This window comes from Panthera leo, chromosome D4 (assembly GCF_018350215.1).
Source record: "Panthera leo isolate Ple1 chromosome D4, P.leo_Ple1_pat1.1, whole genome shotgun sequence".
In the NCBI taxonomy this organism is placed as follows: Eukaryota; Metazoa; Chordata; class Mammalia; order Carnivora; family Felidae; genus Panthera; species Panthera leo.
The window spans coordinates 12,272,375-12,292,025 of NC_056691.1; the positions used below are offsets into that span (position 1 = coordinate 12,272,375).

At 45.8% G+C, this 19,651-nt stretch overlaps 1 protein-coding gene and 1 long non-coding RNA gene across 5 annotated transcripts in view; one reads left to right on the plus strand and one right to left on the minus strand.

The window, feature by feature from the left end:
* APBA1 (amyloid beta precursor protein binding family A member 1) overlaps positions 1-17,310 on the minus strand; it is a 211,583-nt gene extending 194,273 nt beyond the window's left edge. For all 4 annotated transcript variants that reach the window (XM_042914031.1, XM_042914032.1, XM_042914030.1 and 1 more), the window contains exon 1: positions 17,135-17,310. The gene's annotated coding sequence lies outside the window, so the exon portion shown is untranslated. The remainder of the gene's footprint in view (positions 1-17,134) is intronic.
* A 372-nt stretch (positions 17,311-17,682) lies between these two features.
* LOC122204500 overlaps positions 17,683-19,651 on the plus strand; it is a 55,559-nt gene continuing 53,590 nt past the window's right edge. Inside the window, exons 1-2 of the long non-coding RNA XR_006195698.1 lie at positions 17,683-18,135; positions 18,703-18,775. This is a non-coding gene — a long non-coding RNA (uncharacterized LOC122204500). The remainder of the gene's footprint in view (positions 18,136-18,702; positions 18,776-19,651) is intronic.

A 19,651-nucleotide genomic window follows, 5' to 3' on the forward strand; every position in this document is an offset into this window, starting at 1 on the left:
TTTATATATAAAGTAACAAAATCACATTCAGTGAACTGAAGTAGACAATGAAATTAATCAGAAAAAGTCAAATGAAACAAATTGCCACATAAAAGCACAATGTATACCTATATCTATCCTTGAGTTGTGAAGAGTTGATGTTAAAATTATAAAAAAGAAAGGTACTTCATTATAAAAACAGTCAATTAAAATATTTCCAGCTGGATATGCACCTATCCCTATAGCCAAAGAATTCCACTCTTAAGTATATATGTAAGAAATATGAATGAAGACAGAAAGACATATATATAGGAATATTCATAGCAGCTTAGTTCGTGATAGCCAAAAGCTGTAAATAACCTTGATGTCTGTCAATAGAATGGATACACAAATTGTTGTACATCAATAAGAACATACTACCTATGCATATAATAACATGGATATTTCTCACAGATACTATGCCACTTCAAAGAATCTGAATTTAAAAAGTACATATGTGCTTTTTTAATGAAGTTCAAGAATCATCAAACCTGATAAATGATGATAGAAGCCCTAAGAGTGGTTCCCCCTGGGGAGGTAGTAACAAATAGGGACTGGGAAAGAGTAATATGAAATCTAAGGGGTGCTGGCTATCTTCTACATCCTGATTTGGGTGGTACTTTATACATATCTAAAATTCATCAAGCGATAAAAATGTGGGTATTTTATGCTTTTTAATGCATGTGTTTTCCTTCTATTATTAAAAAAATATCTTCCCGGCTATTACTTTAAATCATGACCAATTGTATTTTTTTAAAAAAAAATTTAATGTTTATTTATATTTGTGTGTGTGAGAGAGAGAGTGAGTGAGTGGAGGAGGGGCAGGGAGAGAGGAAGACACAGAATCTGAAGCAGGCTCCAGGCTCCGCGCTGTGGCACAGAGCCCGATGCGGGGCTCAAACTCACCAATGCGAGATCATGACCTGAGCTGAAGTTGGCTGCTTAACCAACTGAGCCACCCAGGTGCCCCTGATTGTACTTTGATTTAACAAAATTGGCCATCCCTTCAGTATTTCATGTGTCGCTAGAGAACTGGCAGAGTGCTCTCCCTACATATACACTAACCCAAGAATAACAGACTGAATTGTAGCCCACTCCTCCCCCCCCCCCCCCCCCAAATTCAAAGGCTGAAACCCTTAATCCTCAAGGTAACTATATTTGGAGACAGGGTCTTTATAAGCAATTAAGGTTAAATGGAGTGGGGCTCTAATCCAGCATGACTGATGTTCTTGTAAGAACAGGAAGAGACATCAAAATGTGCCCCCACAAGAAAAGACCATGTGAGGACACAGCCAGAAGTGGATGTCTGCCACTCTGGGAGAAGGGTCTCAGAAGAAAAAACAAACCTGCTGTGTGACACCTTGGTCTTAGACTTCCAGCCTCTAGAGCTGTGAGACAATCAATCTCTGTTGGTTAAGCCACTCAGTGTGTGTTATTTAGTTAAGGCAGCCCTAGATGACTAATACACCAGGCGAAGCCTTCGAGAGAAACCCCAGGAGCTTGGCATAGGCCCTCTGGTGTCAGGGTCTGACTCCGGCTGTGAGCAATCTAAAGCTAGTCAGAGCTAGCAGGGCGAAGACAGAAGGGATTGTGTTCAGAGCAAAAGGCACTTCTGCAAGTAAAACAGGGTGTGTGTTTCCTGTGGTCATAACGTGGGCTCCGCAGAAGCAGCCTGCTCGAGCTGGAGGACGTGAGGTTTAAAACTATGCATGTAACATGACTGCACACTTCCCAGAATAGCTAGAGCGCCAAACCGACGGGAGGATGCCAGTGCCGACAAGGATGAGGGACGACGATAACTTCCATGAACTGTGGTCAGGAGACGACATTATTAAGACCGCTGCGGAAAACTGACAACATCTCTAAAACCCAAAAATGCACCTACTCTGACTCAGCAATGCCACGCCTACAGAAATGAGTGCATTCGTGCAGCAAAATAAGTGTACAAGCATGTTCCCAGAGAAACCACCCAGCTGATCTCCAAGGCAAGAATGGATGTGTCAACTCTGTATATTCACACAATGTGTTACTTATGAGCAACAAAAAGGAATGAAACACCCATACATACAGCAACAGGGTTAAATCTCTACTACTGAGCATAGAAGTCAGACACAAAAGGTTACATACTCTGTGATTTCTTCATGTGAAGTTAAAAAGGGGTAAAATTGCTTTATGGTGCTAGAGGGCAGAGTAGTGGTTACCTTGGTTACCTTGGGGTGCTGGTTGATATTGACTGGGGAGGGGTGAGAGGCAGCCTGGGGGTGGGGGCGGAAGGCAGGAAGGGCAGGAAACGTTCTGTGTCTTGATGGCTTTTCAAATATGTGAAAATCAAACATACTACACTTGAGATTTCTGTTCTTCACTTCTGTTCAAGTAATACTGCAACTTTTAAAAATCAAAAATCAGGTAGGAGTTTGGAATTTTAATTATCACACAGGACTGTATCATGTGATTAATAGACTGGATTTAACTTTTCACCACTTAAGAGTAATTGGGAGATCTAAGGGACCTGCCTGAGATTTTCTTCCACTAAAGAAATGATAGGTCTGCTAGGTGGAGAGGAAGGAGTCACGCAAGAAAAACTGGAGAGACGGTTGCTCTCTCTCCACGGTACTGAGCCCTGCCTGTCAGTAAACCTGTTAAACACAGAGAGCAGTTGCTTTAATTCAAGATGCCCTGAACAAGATGGTGTTTTTGGAGACTGCCAAAGTTATTTACTTAGGTTTCTGTTAACTACTGAATTGCCAAGATGAACTCTGATGTGATAACACGGGAAGCACGGTTGAGGCTGACATCAACAGTTTACTGACCTGTGTCTAGGTTACTTTCCAAAAAACGTTGCAGAAGACAGACATCCCCAAGCTGAGCCCAAAGATATCAGCAGTAACGACTGGCGCACATCCAGCTAATGGCTATAACAGATTATAAGTACGGCTTTTAGCTAATATAGCACTTTGCTAGATAATACTTAGACTGGCTAATTCCTAACGATCAGCCTATTTCCAAGAAGTTGCAGTTCTGTAAATGTTGAAGTGTGGGTGTGCCCTTACTTCATTCAAAGATTCTACTTTAGCTTTTGTTTTGAGTGGCTTCTGCTTAAAGGTGGCAGTGTGACCACATATATTTTTATTCTTTTCCTCTCGGGACCCCACTTATATAAGTACAAAGGCATAGGTGAGGTATAAATCCACAAAGAGAATGAAAGCAAGAAGATCCACAAACAAGAGATTTCAACATATTTCTCTGGAATTGACTGGATTGTAGTATCCTAGCAAAAGATGGAGGTAGAGAAGACTCTGGAGACAGGAGATTCGCTGTAACAGACAGTTAGATCCCAGACCTCTGCTACATGCCACACACATGTGACCGGAAGCCACCCGCTGGCATTTGGAGATTCCTTCTTCTCAGCGTCTGCTCAAGGGAGCCCAACCTAAGACCTCCACAAACCCTACCAATTGGTACAGACCTCTGACCAGCTTCAGTGTCACAGCCTGCACATGGATGGACAATCAATGATAACCAGACATTTGCTAGACACGTCCCACATGGGGGGGGGGGGAGCCATCCACTTGTTCACAAGCCCGCTGTAATGGCCCAAGTGGAAGAAAGAAAGAAGGGCAGGTGGGTAAGACAGGGAGGAATCACACTTAGAAACAAGAAAAGGTAAGGTTCGCTGTGCAGATAACATAACGAACCAAACTGTCATCCTCTGCCTTCATAAAGAGTCTCTTGACTTCATCAAGGGGAGCCTCCTTCTACTCAAGAAACTGGAGACAGATGGGTAATTACCTCCCCACCACCTTGCTGCACCCCTCTGCCTCCACCCACTAAGGGTCATTTTGAAAAAGGTCTTCGCACTACCAGTAAGTAGTATGTTGTATCTCACCCGGAGCAGCTCGGACATAATAGGGAATGAAACCCTGAGCCCCTCAGCCTATCTGCTTCCCCAGACAAGCTTCAAATACTTCACGTGACTTCTAACACCAGCTTCACCTTCTGTCTTAGAGGCCAGACAGCATCTACCAGAGTTGTAACGGTCTGTGCCAGGCTGAAAGCATACATCATGATTTATTTCACACCAGCCGTGGATCTTTTCCCCAGGTTACAGAAAATTAATATATTTGGGCACACTAAAACAGTGCTTATTTGAAAGCTGACCTAACTGCTCCTTTCCTTAACAAATTTTACTAAAGGGCACATTCTATTAATAATTTTGGTTCCAATTGTCTAGCTTGTTCCTTTCTTCTTACCCCTTAAACACACACACATAGAGTTTCCTCATGATAGAGCACAGAGCAACATATTCATCAAAGAATATCTGGAAAACTAGCGAACGTGTTGTTCGTATAACATGCTGTCATAATTCCACCATCCAGTTTCTGTCCACCTCATTTGAGAGGAAAAATTTTAATGTACACATTTCCTAATCATTCCACTCTCAGGCCTATACTTATCGAGAAAAAAAACGGGAGGCGCTTGGCTGGCTCAGTCGGTGAAGCGTCTGACTTCAGCTCAGGTCATGATCTCACGGCTCATGGGTTGGAGCCCCATGTCAGGCTCTGTGCTGACAGCTCAGAGCCTGGAGCCTGCTTGGGATTCTGTGACTCCCTCTCTCTCTGCCCCTCCCCCATTTGCACTTTCTCTCTCTCTCAAAAAACGAATAAACATTTAAAAAAGAAAGAAAGAAATTGGGAGCTGTGTTCAAGGCTTTGCTGTTCAGAGATGTGCAGGATTCCTTGATACACAATAGGGCAACACAGACGAAAAAATAAAGTACATTCTACCAGGTTCTCTTTGTTCATAGCCAAAGGCACAGAGTTCTGCCCCCCCACCCCCACCCCCGAGTTAAATTTTTGAGAACATGCAGCAAAAGGCAGGGCTTCTGACAGCTGAGGCACAGAAGCCTTCAGCCTCAAGAGCTCAGGGTAGTGACAGAAAGCCCCAGGGACTAAAGCTAAATGTTTGGCCATTCTGGTTATTCTCCAATAAGCCCTTTTGATGCTGAAAGGCTGATTTTGTATTGACTGTTTGTTTTCCCCTTCTTTCTTCCCTGACATTCTTTTCCTTTTATGGTTAATAACAGGGGCCGGGGGTGGGGGGGGGGGGGAGAGAAAACTCCTAGGCATGAAGTTTAAAGCCCTTAAATTTAATTACAGAAGTTGACTCAGTCATTCCCCAAAGTTTGCTAGAGAATAGGTGGGATTTCTTTAAAAAGATGGGAAAAATAAGATACACAGAAAAGCAACAGATTTTCTCATCCCCACTGATTCAACAAACATGTACTCCGCATATACTCTATATGTGTACGTATGTGCATGCTGTCCATATGCTATTATCCTTCCCAGTGCTAAAGGAGGTGAAAAAAAAATGTAGGTGGGCGGATGTACATTTTGGAAGGACAGGAGAGAGAAGGAAGAAAGTGGGCACGCGTTTCTGTGGTCCAAAGGGAACTGTGGTTGCTTGCTAACAAGCAGAACAACGTGTTGTAAGCATTTATGTCAGGAGTCAGGGAGCTAAGTTCCATGGGACAAGTCTGGCCCACTGCCTGTTTCTGTCCTGCCTGGGAGACGGGAGAAGCTTTTACATTTTTAGAAGGTTGAAAAAAAATGAAGAAAGGAATCAAAATTTTGTGACATGTGAAAGTGATACAAAATTCAGATTTCGGCAAACATGAATAAAGTTTTATTGGAATACAGCCACATTCGTTGGTTTACATATTGTCTATGGATGCTTTTGCACTAAAACTGTGACAGAGACCCGTATGGCCCACAGGACCTATTTACTGTCTGGCCCTACACTGAAAATGTTTGCCAACCCCTTGGTTAGAGGAGGGAGATGTCACTTCTGCCCAAGGTCATTAAGAAGGAAGTGACACGTCTACCTCACTTTTCTATAGCCCTTTATATCTTATTTGACCCTCCCAGGAGCTCTGTATAAGAGGTAGGAAAGGCAGATTTCGTCATCCTCCCTTTTACAGCTGGGGAAACTGAGGTTCGCTTGGCCCAATCTAGAGACTTGTTCAATATTGGCAGCTGATTGATGGCAGCATCATATGATAGTGTCTGAACCTTTCCACCCCATGGTGCTGAGATTGGAAAGACAACACACACACAGACACACACACACACGTGGGACAAGGGCATCATAAAGAAGGGAGGCCAGCTGGGTGAGTGGGGTGAGGGGCTACCTCAGGGCCCCAGGGCAAAGGAGACTGGCACCAGGAACTGTCTGGGCCCACGAGTCAGCAAACTAAGTTCCAGGGGACAAGCCCACTGCCTGTTTATGTCCTGCCTGGGTGTTGGGAATGATTTTACATTTTTGGATGGTTGGGGGAAAAAAAAATCAAGAAAGGAATCAAAATTTTGTGACATGTTAAAGAGATACGAAATTCAAATTTCAGTCTCCATAAATAAAGTTTTATTGGAATGCAGCCCTGCTCATTGGTTTACACACTGTTGTAGTGCAAAAGCAGCCTGAGATGGTACGTGTCCCTGGACCTGGGGTGAGTGCCCTCATCCGGTCTTGTAGTCACTGAGAGAACACCCGGGAGCCTCAGAATCCTGTCTGCTGCATAAATCCTGTCCTGATGAAGTTGAAGAGTAAATGAGACTATTAGGAGAAGCAAATGAGTTAACCGTGTATATACTCAGCACAACGCCTGGCACTTTGCAGTTGTGATGTTACCTTGTTGTTTCATTCACTGCTTGGGGAAGGTGCTGAGCATTTATTTTTTTTAACGCTTTGTTTATATTTGAGAGAGACACAGAGCATGAGCGGGGAAGGGGCAGAGAGAGATGTAGACAGAATCGGAAGCAGGCTCCAGGCTCCGAGCCGTCAGCACAGAGCCCAATGTGGGGCTCGAACTCACAAACCGTGAGATCATGTCTTGAGCTGAAGTCGGATTCTTAACCGACTGAGCCACCCAGGTGCCCCTGGGTGCTGGGCACTTTACAACAGGGATTGACAGGGGTGCCTGGGTGGCTCAGTTGGTTAAACATCCGACTTCAGCTCAGGTCATGATCTCACGGCTCATGAGTTCGAGCCCCGCGACAGCTCAGAGTCTGGAGCCTGCCAGACTCTGTGTCTCCCTCTCTCTCTGCCCCTCTCCTGCTTTCTCTCTCTCCCAAAAATAAACATTAAAAAGCAAATAAATAAAGCAGTAATTAATATGTACTTATATTAGATAACTAGAGAGCCATAAAGGATGAATTCATACCTGAACATAAAAGATCAGGTTAGACGTTCATGCTCCCTAACACTATGGAAACATTCCATCTGTGGAACAATTTCTAGCTCCTTTAGGACAAAATTCCCCTAGGCATTAGCTCAGGGGGAAAAAAATTCGTGTACTTTCAAGTTATTTGGAAGAGAATTGGGTGTAAAAACTATTTTCACATCAGGGAAGAAATATATTAGGTTGCAATTGAGAATTAAGTAATTGAACTCCCGGGGCTTGGTGGCCACAGCTTGGGAAAGAGGCAGGAAGGCAGAAGGGGAGGAAAGAATTGTAAGGAGAGATTAGGCAGGCCAGTGAGTAATCAGTCCAACGGTGAGGTCAGGGCCCAGCGCCTAGGCGTGGTGTGCACAGCCCAGGAAAGCCACTAAGATTTGATTCTTCTTTCCATTTTCCACACTAATAATTTCTTCTTTCAGAAATAAGACATTGACTGAAAGATAAAGTTTCCTCTTAGGACTACTGTGACATTGTACGTGCCCACCGCCCGATGTCTAGGTATGCTGATGATCTGAAAGAAATAAACCCTAAACTTCTGACACAGAATCATTTCACACCATAAGAAAAAGAAGCACTCTTTTTGATGGATGTAATACAACAGAACAGTGTTTTTTGAACTACATGTCAGAACCCATTAGTGCTGAAATCATTTTAATGGGTTGCCAACCATATGGACTAGAACAGAACAAAACAGAAAATATCAGAGTGTACCATACATAATAAAGGACAAGCACTGTTGAGTGAAACCTCTGTGTTTCAGTGATAAGTGTGTGCGTGTGTGTGTGTGTACATGTGTGTTTACATTTAGTCATCTGTATTGCCAGGCTATGATGTAAATTGTATTCTCAGTAGGGATCATGGTCCAAAAAATTTTAAAGCCACCGAAGAAGAGTGTGATCACTTCAGGGAAGTCCGGTATAAGAATCCTAATTCACTGAACAGTCATGTTAAGGGCTAATTATTCCTGATGAGTGGGAACGTTTTCAATGTCAAACTCTTCCTCTGCATTTAAAACATACTACAATGGACAGGAGGAAAAGGTATGCATAACTTGTCAAGTATACCTGGTCTTTAAAATAAGGTGTATCTGACAATGAATACAGAATTGATCTCAAGATACAGGATGTATTAGAAATCAGAAACATGAATGATTACGTTATTCAGAATGATAACTAACCAACTCCTTTATGAAATAAATGGGGACTGTATGTTTTACACGAGTTGATTTACCAGGGAGCAGAAGAGAAAGGGGCTGGAGAGGAAACTTAGTGGACAGTGATGGTATTACTACCACCCAAAAATTAGATTTTGGAAAAAGATTTAGTTTGACTCCATAGAAAGCTCCAAGTTATGAGGCATTCTCTCAATTACTTTCTTCTGAACACCCGAAAGCAAAGAGCCCATTATCTCCAAGATAACAAGAGCTGAAATCAAGCAATTCATTAATGCTGGTTGTGACTACAGATGATTTTAAAGGGAGAAACCATGTCAAAAACATTTTTCCCAGTAAGCCTGAAGATTTCGTGAAAAGGAGGGGTAGGCAGATTACTTGAAAAAAAATCTGGGGAAGAGAGCCTGAAATGATCACCATTGATATTACACAGGAATGTGTATGGAGGTCACAAGATTGGAAAAGGATGGATAAATGAATGAATGAATACATGCATACATGCACGAAGGAGGCCACACTTTTAATACCAATTTAAGTAAATATTTCTTCACAGCTTCCTATATTGGATGTCCTTATCCAAATAATTCAGACGTGCTGGGTTGTGAGATTGTGAATATACACCTATAGGAACAACTGTTCTTATGTAAATGGGCACACAGGGCTTGGGATATAGTTTGTAGTGGCAGCATCATACAAGCTTTTAGGAAGTACTATAGTTTGGGGCGCCGGGGTGGCTTCGTAGGTTAAGTATCTGACTTTGGCTCAGGTCATGATCTCGTGGTTCGTGAGTCTGAGCCCCGTGGGGCTCTGTGCTGATAGCTCGGAGCCTGCAACCTGCTTCAGATTCTGTATCTCCCTCTCTCTCTGCCCCTACCTTGCTCACACTCTGTCTCTCTCTAAGATAAATAAACATTAAAATAAAAAAAAAGAACTACTATATTTCAAACAAGTTAGAAATTAACACATCAAATGTGGCCTAATGACGAAAAAGACTCTGAAGTCAAAGGAGCCGGTGAAACAGTGGAATAAATAATATCATACAGTGTGAGAATAGAAGGATGTCATATTTTTGAAATTGCTAATTTTTACACAATACGATTTTAACTATAAGTAAGTAAGTTAAAAATTGAATACAAGTATACATTTCACCCTTTATCTGTATCCCTAAAATGTGCTTTTTTCAAGTTGATGTAAAGTCTTTTTAAAAACCATCTCATGGGACAACTGGGACCACCTTATCATCAAGGGTACCTTATACGTGGGCATATATGGTGACCTGCATCCCACATAACCGAGGCTCCTCGCGGTCCCCACGTGAGTGAACCAGATTGCAGGTAGCTATTGCAATGCATTAAAATCCCTAAATTAAAACACCAATAACTGCTATCAGACTGATTCTTATCTGTTACAAGATTCTTTACGCTCTGTCTGTTCCATGCCGAATGAAGCCCTGCTTCACGTCTCCTCAGCCCCCTTCTCAGCTCTGCGGGACACTTCCCATGCACACTGACAAATCCCCACCTCCAGCCCGCTCTGCCTTCTGCTTATCCACCCCAGGGCTTTCTCTGGTGCCTCCCAGGCTTGCTCAGGCCATTACTGGCACTCCTAAAGTGCTGGGGATTCAGCATATCTAGTATCACATGATGGATGAACATCCTGGTTTCCCCACCACTTGCTGGACAACGATGAGGTGCATTCTATGCTATCCCAGCAGAACCGAGCCTCCATTGCCCACAATGGTAATCTGCTCATCAGCCCACCTCTCACTGGCTTTCTTTTCTTCCCGGCCTCATTTTCTCCACTCTCTCACTCATGCTTCTTGGGATCACCTCCCCACTAAAACTACCTGCACCCAAGCCCCTGTCTCAGGCCCCGCATGCATAAGCTACTTCAGTGTCATGTGGCGATTTTGTGTCCTCTAAACCAGCTGTCTGCACAAGTCAAGGTGGATGAGCTTTACCCTCATTCTTTCCACCTGGATTACTTACATCTTTGGAAATGTCTCATCTATTCCTTTCCCTAAGTACTTGATGATCCCTCACTGATGCAGAGAGTATTTCTGGGGGCTGTAGGGTATGCCCAGATGGACAAAACATGGTTCCAGCCTCAAGGACTTGAGAATGGGACATGAAAGAGGAAGGAAGAAAAGCAAGCCTATAACTGAAGAGGGACTCAGACTGTGGAAGAGCCATGTGGCAGTTCCAGGAGAGGGACAACCTGGAGCTGACTAGAGCGTCATCACTACCCAGACGGAGCCAGTTGTCAAGTTTTCCAGCTTCAATGTTAGCTCAAGGACACCCATCTTTTTTTTTTAATTTTTAAATGTTTATTTATTGTTGAGAGAGACAGAGACAGAATGCGAGTGGGTTAGGGGCAGAGAGAGAGGGAGACAAAGACTCCGAAGCAAGCTTCAGGCTCTGAGCCATCAGCACAGAGCCCAATGCAGGGCTCGAACTCACGAGCTGTGAGATCATGGGGACTCACATGAAGTGAGCTGTGAGATCATGGGGACTCACATGGGGACTCACTGAAGTCGGACGCTCAACCGACTGAGCCACCCAGGTGCCCCAACCCGTCTTTTGATAAACCCAGCACTGACTCACACACAGGTCAGCCCAAACATAGCACCTGCTGGTACAGCCTTATGGGAGACTGACTGAAAGGCAAAGCAACGCATTGCCTTACAAGTCCCTTAAGGATCCCCAAGCGACTGCTCCACCTATGAGGTATGATATGACAAAGCCTGGTGAAGCAAGGAAACCCATGAGGCCTCCCTGCTGTTCCTTGATCATGCCAAGCATGTCTGGCTTAGGCCTTTAGCTCCTGACATGCTCTCTGCTTACAAGGTCCTTCCCCCTAATAGCTGTATGGCTCATTCCTCTACTCATTAAACTCTCTGCTCAGGGCCTTCCCTTAACACTCTCTATAAAATAACAGCACCCTCAACATCGTCACGCTCTAGTGTCTTCCCTACTTTATTCTTTATGGCACTTACCATCCCCTGACATATTATATATATTAGCTTATTTATTTTTTAATCTCCCCCCCACTAAAAGGTCAGCGATAGCAGCAACTTTTCCCCCTCACTGTACCCCTTGAATCTAGAATAGTTGTCTGGTCTAGAGGAGGGGTTCAAGGAATGTTTGTTGAAGAAATGAATAGATTCTTTCATCATTAGAACGCCCCAATCATCACTCAACCACAGATGAAGTGCTATAAATTCATCCAGAATCACGACAGCCCCAAAACTCAAAAGCCTAAAGGATACACAATTATTTTGTGAAACGAAATTTTTTATAAAGCTTCAACATATGTAGCAGGTATGAATAAATAAAACTTCTTTAATTCTATCATAAACTTGTATGGGCCATGGAATGTAACTCATTCAATGTCTGCAGTGTAAATCAGAAAGAAATCCCAGTATTTTAGATCTTAGATACTATCCCTAGCTTACTAAAAAAATAAATTTATTCATGTATTCATGTGACAAATATTTATTGACTGCTTATGATGAGTATGGTGTTGAGTGAGGTGCTATATTTGATTTTCCTTTTGAAAAATCGACTTCACGCTCCCCGGTAAAGCTATATCCTGCTGTTACAGATAGAGAAAGCCCATCTTTTTGAAAACACTTGCGTTTCTCCCCCCCCCCCCCCATTCTTTTACTATATGTTTTATTGATTTAAGTCAGCAATCCCTCAGGGAGAATAGTCACAGGAAATACTTCGGGTGGAGTATTTTTTTTAATTAGCTAATTTTACAGGTAGCCATTTTTCGCTCTTCATTGAGTTTAAGGGAAACGGGATTTAACACTGTATTTAACAACATTAAATGCCCACAATTACAAAAATCACATAAGTAGTTGTCCAACTCTGCTTACATAGGGCTAATTGGCTAAGTTCACACTCCCCCCGTGCAGTGGTCCGCATAGTTGGGGGGAAATCTTTTACTCGCCCCTAACTGACTCACTGCTACATTTCCACAAGGCATATTTCAAGTTGTCATTTTGCCCATGGTCTCAACCTGCCCACCTCTGACTTTATTTAGGAGACTGTGGCCAAATTATTCTCTTTCCACCTCAAAGCTCCCATGCTTCTGTCTCAAGAGTCCTTCCTCTGCCCTCCTTCAGGATCCCCCCACCTTCCTGAAGATTCCATTCCATTAGTTAAGAGTCTCTCTTAGATTTTCAATGTCTCTTCTTTCCTACGGATTCTTTTTTGTCTGATGAGAAGGTAGGCCCGTGCCTTCTTACGAGAAACACATTACTTTCTCTATAGTATGTCATTTCTCTGATGCATCAAACTCCCCTTCCCTCTCACCACCCAACTTCTTTCAAAGTAAGTCTGTCTTCACGGCTTTCCACATGCACCACACCCCTGACTCTAACCCCCACTTCCACCTGCCTCAGAGATAATTGAGGAAAGTGAAGAGTCAAATCCATTGGCTTTTCCTTTGTTGTGCCCTTGGCCCTACGGGGTGCGCTGTATGAATGATGTAGGAATAGTGATGGCTCCCTCACCTTTCCAGCTTCTGTGACACCATGTGACTTCCACCATGTTGCTCCAGCTGTCCCTTGTTTAATATTGCTCCCATTCTCTTCTTTCTCTTCCCCCCACCCCTCAACATACAGACATCCCCCAAGGGTCCTACCCTTACCCTTGTTTTGCTCCATTTTCTTCCCAGGCCATTCCTGAGACATCAAAATCACTCCTAAGTACAGGCCTCACAAATCTCTCTTTGTAGCTTTGACTTCTCTCTGAGACACCTACACCTGTATTCTAGTCCCTTCATTTGGACAAATCTGTCATGGCCAAAATGAAAGCTCTTTTTTCTCCTCTTCCTCACCCTCCTCTGAACCTCCTCTCTGACAACAGCCCCATCACTGTCTCAGCTGAGCTCAATGATGACTTTTGACTTCCCTTGTCAGTATTTAGATTATTCCCACACCCCACCTGGAGCCCTTCTCTTCTTCTTCTTCCCACTGCCTCATTTCCTCTTACCCCTAATTTGACAAAGGACTCTATCTGGTCTCCCTGCAACCAGTCTTTTCTCATTGCATTATGTCCAGCACATTGCTACAAGGTTGTTGCCCTAAAGCACAGTTCTGACCCTGTTGACCCTCTCTCTCAGAAGCCTCCCATGGCTCCCTGGTACTTACTGACTGAAATCCACACACAGGTTGCTCCACAACCTTGAAAGCCTCTCTTTCTCACCTTCTCTCTCATTACATCCCTTGGCATTCCCTGCACTTCAGCCAAAACACACGATTCTTTGGGCAAACACACACTTTTCTGTCACCAAGTCTCTGCTACTCACTCCTCCTCATACATGCCCTTCCTTCCCTGCCAGCCCAGACACCGCCTGTATAAATCGCAGCTCAAATGTGATCTCTTCCATGTAACATTCACTAATTCTTCCACTGGAAGTCATTGTTATACCTTGCGAACACCCACAGCATGGGAGGAATGCGGCTTTTTGGGTAATGTAGCCATTTTGCCCATTTTTTTTAAGTCAGTGTTTATTGATTTTGAGAGAGACAGAGATCGTGCAAGTGGCAGAGGGGCAGAGAGAGAGGGAGAGAAAGAGAATCCCAAGCAGGCTCTGTGCTGCCAGTGCAAAGCCCGAAATGGGGTTCAAACTCACGAAACTGTGAGATCATGACCTGAGACGAAACCAAAAGGCAGACACTTAACCGACTGGGCCACCCAGGTACCTCACTTTTGCCCCATTTTTATAGTAGTCAGTTATGTGCATGCCCTGTCTCTCCTTCCAGGCCATGAATTTCCTCTGGGCAGGAGCTAAGTCTCCCTATTCTTCACATCTGTGCCGCTCTGGACATCCCCAAAACTCTATTCAAAGGTACAAACAGCCTGAGATCAAGTAGGCAGTTAAGAAATATTTGTAAGTTAATGACTGTAACCCAAAGGGTTAACTTTGGCCTCTAGTCCTTGAAATTCTCTCCATTTTAGTAACAGTTACTTTTTCCTGGTAGGACACAAGCCCCATCTCCCCACGGTACCAGAGTTTATTTCTTTTGGCCCCACAGGCCAATTTTCAAATGCCTTTTACTTCCAAGTTTTCTGAAAAACTAACTTCTTTAAGAGACCCAATAATGGAAAAGAAAAGCATTAATGGTACTTTAAGTGAAGAAAATGCATCCGTGCAGAACAAACAGCTTGCTGGGGGCTACAGCAAAAGGTAAGGCTGTTTAGCAGACTGAATTATAGGATTCAAGCTGTATCATTAACCTTACCAGTCCAGTCTTTGGAAAAGCCAGCCACTGAATTTTTTTTAATTATCACATTTATATTAGAAAGGAAATCACTAATTCCTGCCTGAGTCATCAATTGTGTTGTTGTATAATTCTTCTTCTTCTGAACAGTGTATTTACCTTGTCAATTTCTAACATTCTTAAACTTTCTTGTAAGACATTTACATCTCTGGATTTTACTTGAAAATATAAAGACAACTTAAAAACACACACGCACATACACACACACACAACCTCTTCGAATGCTTTTTAAATTCCATAAGTACTTTTCTCAGAAAGACATTGGCAGAACTGACATGGAGTAAAGAACTAAGATTCAAAATTCATTTTTATAAATCTATCCTTAAATCTTGGAGGAGATCCAACAACCTCACATTAAAATTTTAGAAGGCTTGACTGAAGGACATGGGGAAATGTAATGTCCACAGCTTCAAGAGCACCTGGTCTATATATCATCGTTAATTAAGAGAAGATAAACAGGAAGAAAAACCTTATGAGCACAGCATTAGTTTTATTATTTTTGATGTAACAACAATATCATGCAACCTTTGCCAAAACAAAAATTTTTTAAAAAGGAAAAAAGAGAAAGAACCCTCTGATGCCAACGTGTTATATATTTACTTGGATGGCCATGCCTGCTAGAGGCTTTTCAAAGAGGACTGGGGCAGACAGTTTGGATTCTGACAGCAATGCAGTAGAATTTAAGGTGTTGTGATTTAAATATGTTCTCAGCAGGCTAATCTAGTCACACAACATTTTATAAAGAAGTCTCAAGATATTAAGTGTAGAGGTGCATTAATTCCTACAAATACCGCAGGAGAAATACAGGCACTGGGAGTCAAACTGCAGTGGACACACATATGAATATGCTATCTCCCTATCTCTACCCAAGCCCACATAAGCCTATCTTTATCACGCAGAGACAATTAAAGAGCTATACACTCTGGATGCAATTCTGCATCCTGGCTCCCACTGGGTGACTTATTGCCAGCGTGACATTTTTCAAATTCTCTATTAGCAGGCTACCTTGGCTAGGAAAGCAGACCTCACCAACCCAGGACCCCATTATCATGGGTCTTAGGAGATTTCAGTTCGTGAATGACATATGGCACCACCGAGCCATTGTGAAAGCTGGAAGAGTGGATGACACCAGCCATAGAAATAAAGTGTCCCTTTTCCTGAGGAAAACGCCCTGCCTGTGTGACGCTGACCAAGGGGGGTACCAAACATTTCTCAGTATGATCTTTTTCTTCTTTTCAAACACTCCCCTGACCCCATCTTTCTATTCACACCTCCAGAGTTCATTCTACAAGAACCAACATAAAGATCACCGGTTCTCCAGCCTTAAGGTTTCCAGTGCTGAAATGTGAAAGGAGAAGGTCTAGTTGACATTCAAAGTTGTGGGGACGGAGAGATGAATGTGGCCATTAAAGACCCTTCTCCTTCAGGTCAGACAAGAGATAAACAATAGAAACTGCAGAGTCAGGGCATCTGAGACCCTTACAGAACAGGGGCCGAGAAGAGAAGTATCACCGGATAGAAGCTCCCTTCCAAACCCCAGAAGGCTAGCAAGCCCAGAAGGGGTACCATTATCCTATTTCCCTGCCTGCCATGCGCCCTAAGCCCACATGCACACTTCCACATCCTCAAGTCCAGAAGCCAGAGAAAGGGGAAGTGAGAATCCCTGCACGCCGCCCATGCACACACACACGAGCAGAACACAGACTGTACTCAGAATTGCAGGGTCAAGATAACAAACACTGTCCCACAGTCAGCGGGTGACAGCGAGTCAGGGCACCGGCAGATCTCTGGGTTTGGAGCGCAGTTAGGGGAGCGCGGATGCAATCACACGAGTACACACACACACACACTCACACACATGGGATTTTACAAATCCGCACCTACCCCAGCGCCTCTCTCCACACTCACAGACCAAGTGCATCCTGCCTTCATCGTTGCCATCACCACACTCTCCGGGAGAGTCGCGGCCGAGGGATGAGGGATCCTAGCGGGGATTCCTGGAAATGTCATTCTCCAACACCTTCGGTCCGCCACCCCCATCCCCTTGGCTGTACCTTTTACACACACACACACACACACACACACACACACACACACACACTCTCTCTCTCTCTCTCTCTCTCCTGCCTTGACTGTCATCAGGCACGCCCGCTGCCCCCAAAACCCCGCATCTCAGCGCGCACCGGACACCAGGCGTCCCTGCCTTCGGCGCCCCCTTCCCCCGCCCCGTTGGCTCCATGGCTAAAGGCATTGCCCCCTGGATGTCGCCGGCTGTCCCCGCTCATCCGCACTATTGTTCCATGCAGCCCCTCTCGCGCCCGGGGGCACCCTTCGGCGAGGACCGGGGCTCCGTCGGGGGCAGCATCGGCGCCGGGCAACCCCCCCCCCCCACTCACCCACCCCTCCCTGGCGGCGGTACCTTGCCTGACAGCTGGGTTCGCGGGCCCGCGGGAGCAGGCGGCGCTAATGACAGCGCCGGTGCCAAGCCCGGGAATAAAGCTCTGCTCCAGCCGCTCCTACCTCCAGCGCCACCATCTTCTCCCGCCGCCGCCGCCGGGACCGCAGCCGCCCTCGCCCAGCTCCGGCTAGGGCTCGGCAGCCGCCGCTCGGGCCCCTCCGGTCCGCGGCCCCACCCCCTTCTGCCCGCCCGCCCGCCCGCCCCTCGTGACGCGCGCCGGGGCCGAGCCGGGCCGGCCTGCGCGGGAGGGCGCCCGGGGGAGCGCGCGCGCGCACGCCGGCGCTAGTAGCGCCCCTGCCACCCACGCCCACCCGCGCGCACGCGCGCGGCGCGAGCCCGAGGCGGCGAGGCGGCGAGGCGGCGAGGCGGCGAGGCGGCGTCCCCCAGCGGCCGCCCGCCCCAGCGCGCCAGCCCCGGCGTGGGTGGGCGTGCGCGGCGCGCGTGCCTGCCGCCGCCGCCGCCGCTAGCGCCCTGGCCCAGCCGGCGAGCCCCGGCGTGCGCGGGCCGGGCGCACGGAGCGGGAAATGCGGCCGCATCCCGGAGGTGCCGGCCGGGGACCTCCGCCCTCCCCGGCGGAAGCCCGAGGGGGTCTCGGTTTCCTCAAGCGGCAGCTGAGGCCAACCTCTGCGCGCAGGACCGCGAAGCCGGGCAGCCGCGTCGGCTCCTGCGGGGTGTTGTCTTTCGTTAGTTACTCCCGAGCTTTCCCGCTTCCCAGCCCCGTGAATACCGCCTGCACTTCTCAGAAGAGCAGCCTGACGGTGGCTCCGGCACGCGCTGCAGTCCTGCGTTTGCGCCGCTAGGGGGAGAGCCCCTCGGGTTTGGGCCCGAGCGAAGCTTGGCCGCGTTTGCAGCCCTCGAGGGAAACTGCCCAGTCCTGAGGGCCAGGCGAAAAGCCTCCAGCTTATGATGCCGGGAACGGACCGCCTGGGTTTCCACCCCCTCCCCCCCGCTTCTCAATTCTGGTTGGTCGGAACTTGAAATGTATTTGAGGCTGGCTTAGGGCATCAGCCCCAGATGTGGCCGGGAGGGAGGGGACCTTTGCAGTAGGGAGCAGGTGGCAGGTGCTGTGTGTTAATGAAAAGCAGTGGGCAGGACAGGCCCCCGGAGACCTGGGTCCTGGCGTCAGCCTCACCTGTAATTGGCCGTGTAACACGTGCCAAGTCACTCCCCCTCTTCGGGACAGATTTCTCAGTAATAATAAGTTATATTTGCATGTGAGCCTTGGTTATCCAGATGCCTGGGGAAATGGATCTTTTACCAAACCGTGTTTCCATATTAAGCACAATGCCTTCAGAAGCGTGGGGGGTGGGGGAGGGCAGAGGCTGAAGCATTCCTGGGATCTTGTTTTAGCTTTAAAATTCATATGAGTTTTGCATTTTACTCCATAAAGGATTTTTCAGATTTTTTCTTTAATAAAGAAAATAATAGATTCTCCCTTCCTGAAAAGATCTTGTAGTAAAATTGAAATACTTACCAGGGAGATGTATCATGCTTGTCCTGTGACATTACATACCATTTTTCTTTTTCAGTAAATATTTATTCTGCATGTGTTCCAGACCTGGCCGTCGTCCTCCCAGAACTCACAGCCCCCGGAGCAAACAGGTATCAAACAATCAGACTAACAAATGCAACTGGGATCAACTCTCAAATGCCAAGGGGCTGAGGGTTCACAGGGAAACCTAATCTAGACTCCAGGATTCGGTAAAGCTTCCCAAGGAAATGACCTTTGGGATTGCCCAGGAGAGGCGGCCGTGAAACACTTCCAAGGTAGAGAGAAGATATTGTGCAACAGCAGTCCACGCAGGTAGGGTAGAAGTGAGAGGGAATGTGAGACTGGCCAGAGAGGCAGGCGGCAGAAGCCAGAACTTGCCAGACCTTGTGGGCCATTTTAAATAAGGATTTTATCTTATCAGCCATGGAAGGTCTCTGAAAGGCTGTAAGAGTTGGGGGCGGGTGATCATGATCTCATGTCATTTCCTATGTGAACAACTGATTCATGGAGGGTCAGGGTCCAGGCGAGAGAAACTCTGACCCCTTGACACATCCTTGCCCATGCTACTTGGTGAGTGTTTTTAGGGTTTTCAGTTTCTACACCACACTGCTTTTGGGGGTCCTTTCAGAGTGCCTCTCTGTAACAGCCCCTGTTCTGTTAACTTTTAATCTGCTGTGGTTTTAGGAAGGAAGTTTGCTAACCTTATTAGAATTTCAGGTTAAGTAAGGGGATATAGGTTCTGAGTGAGGAGCTCTTTTCTATGCATACCCTTGGTGCTATTTGGTTTGGTATCTCAGAGATCTTTCTACTTATTTTCTCCTTTTCATTGTGTTCCCAGTGAGGCAAAGCTCCTTGATGCATGAGTGAGAGATACATTATTGCTTTAATAACACCATCCTCTCAAATCTTGCATCACAGATTTTTGTGCAAACTAAAGAAAGTGTGTAAATTACCCTGCAGAGCTTTAAGTGCTATATGAATGAAAG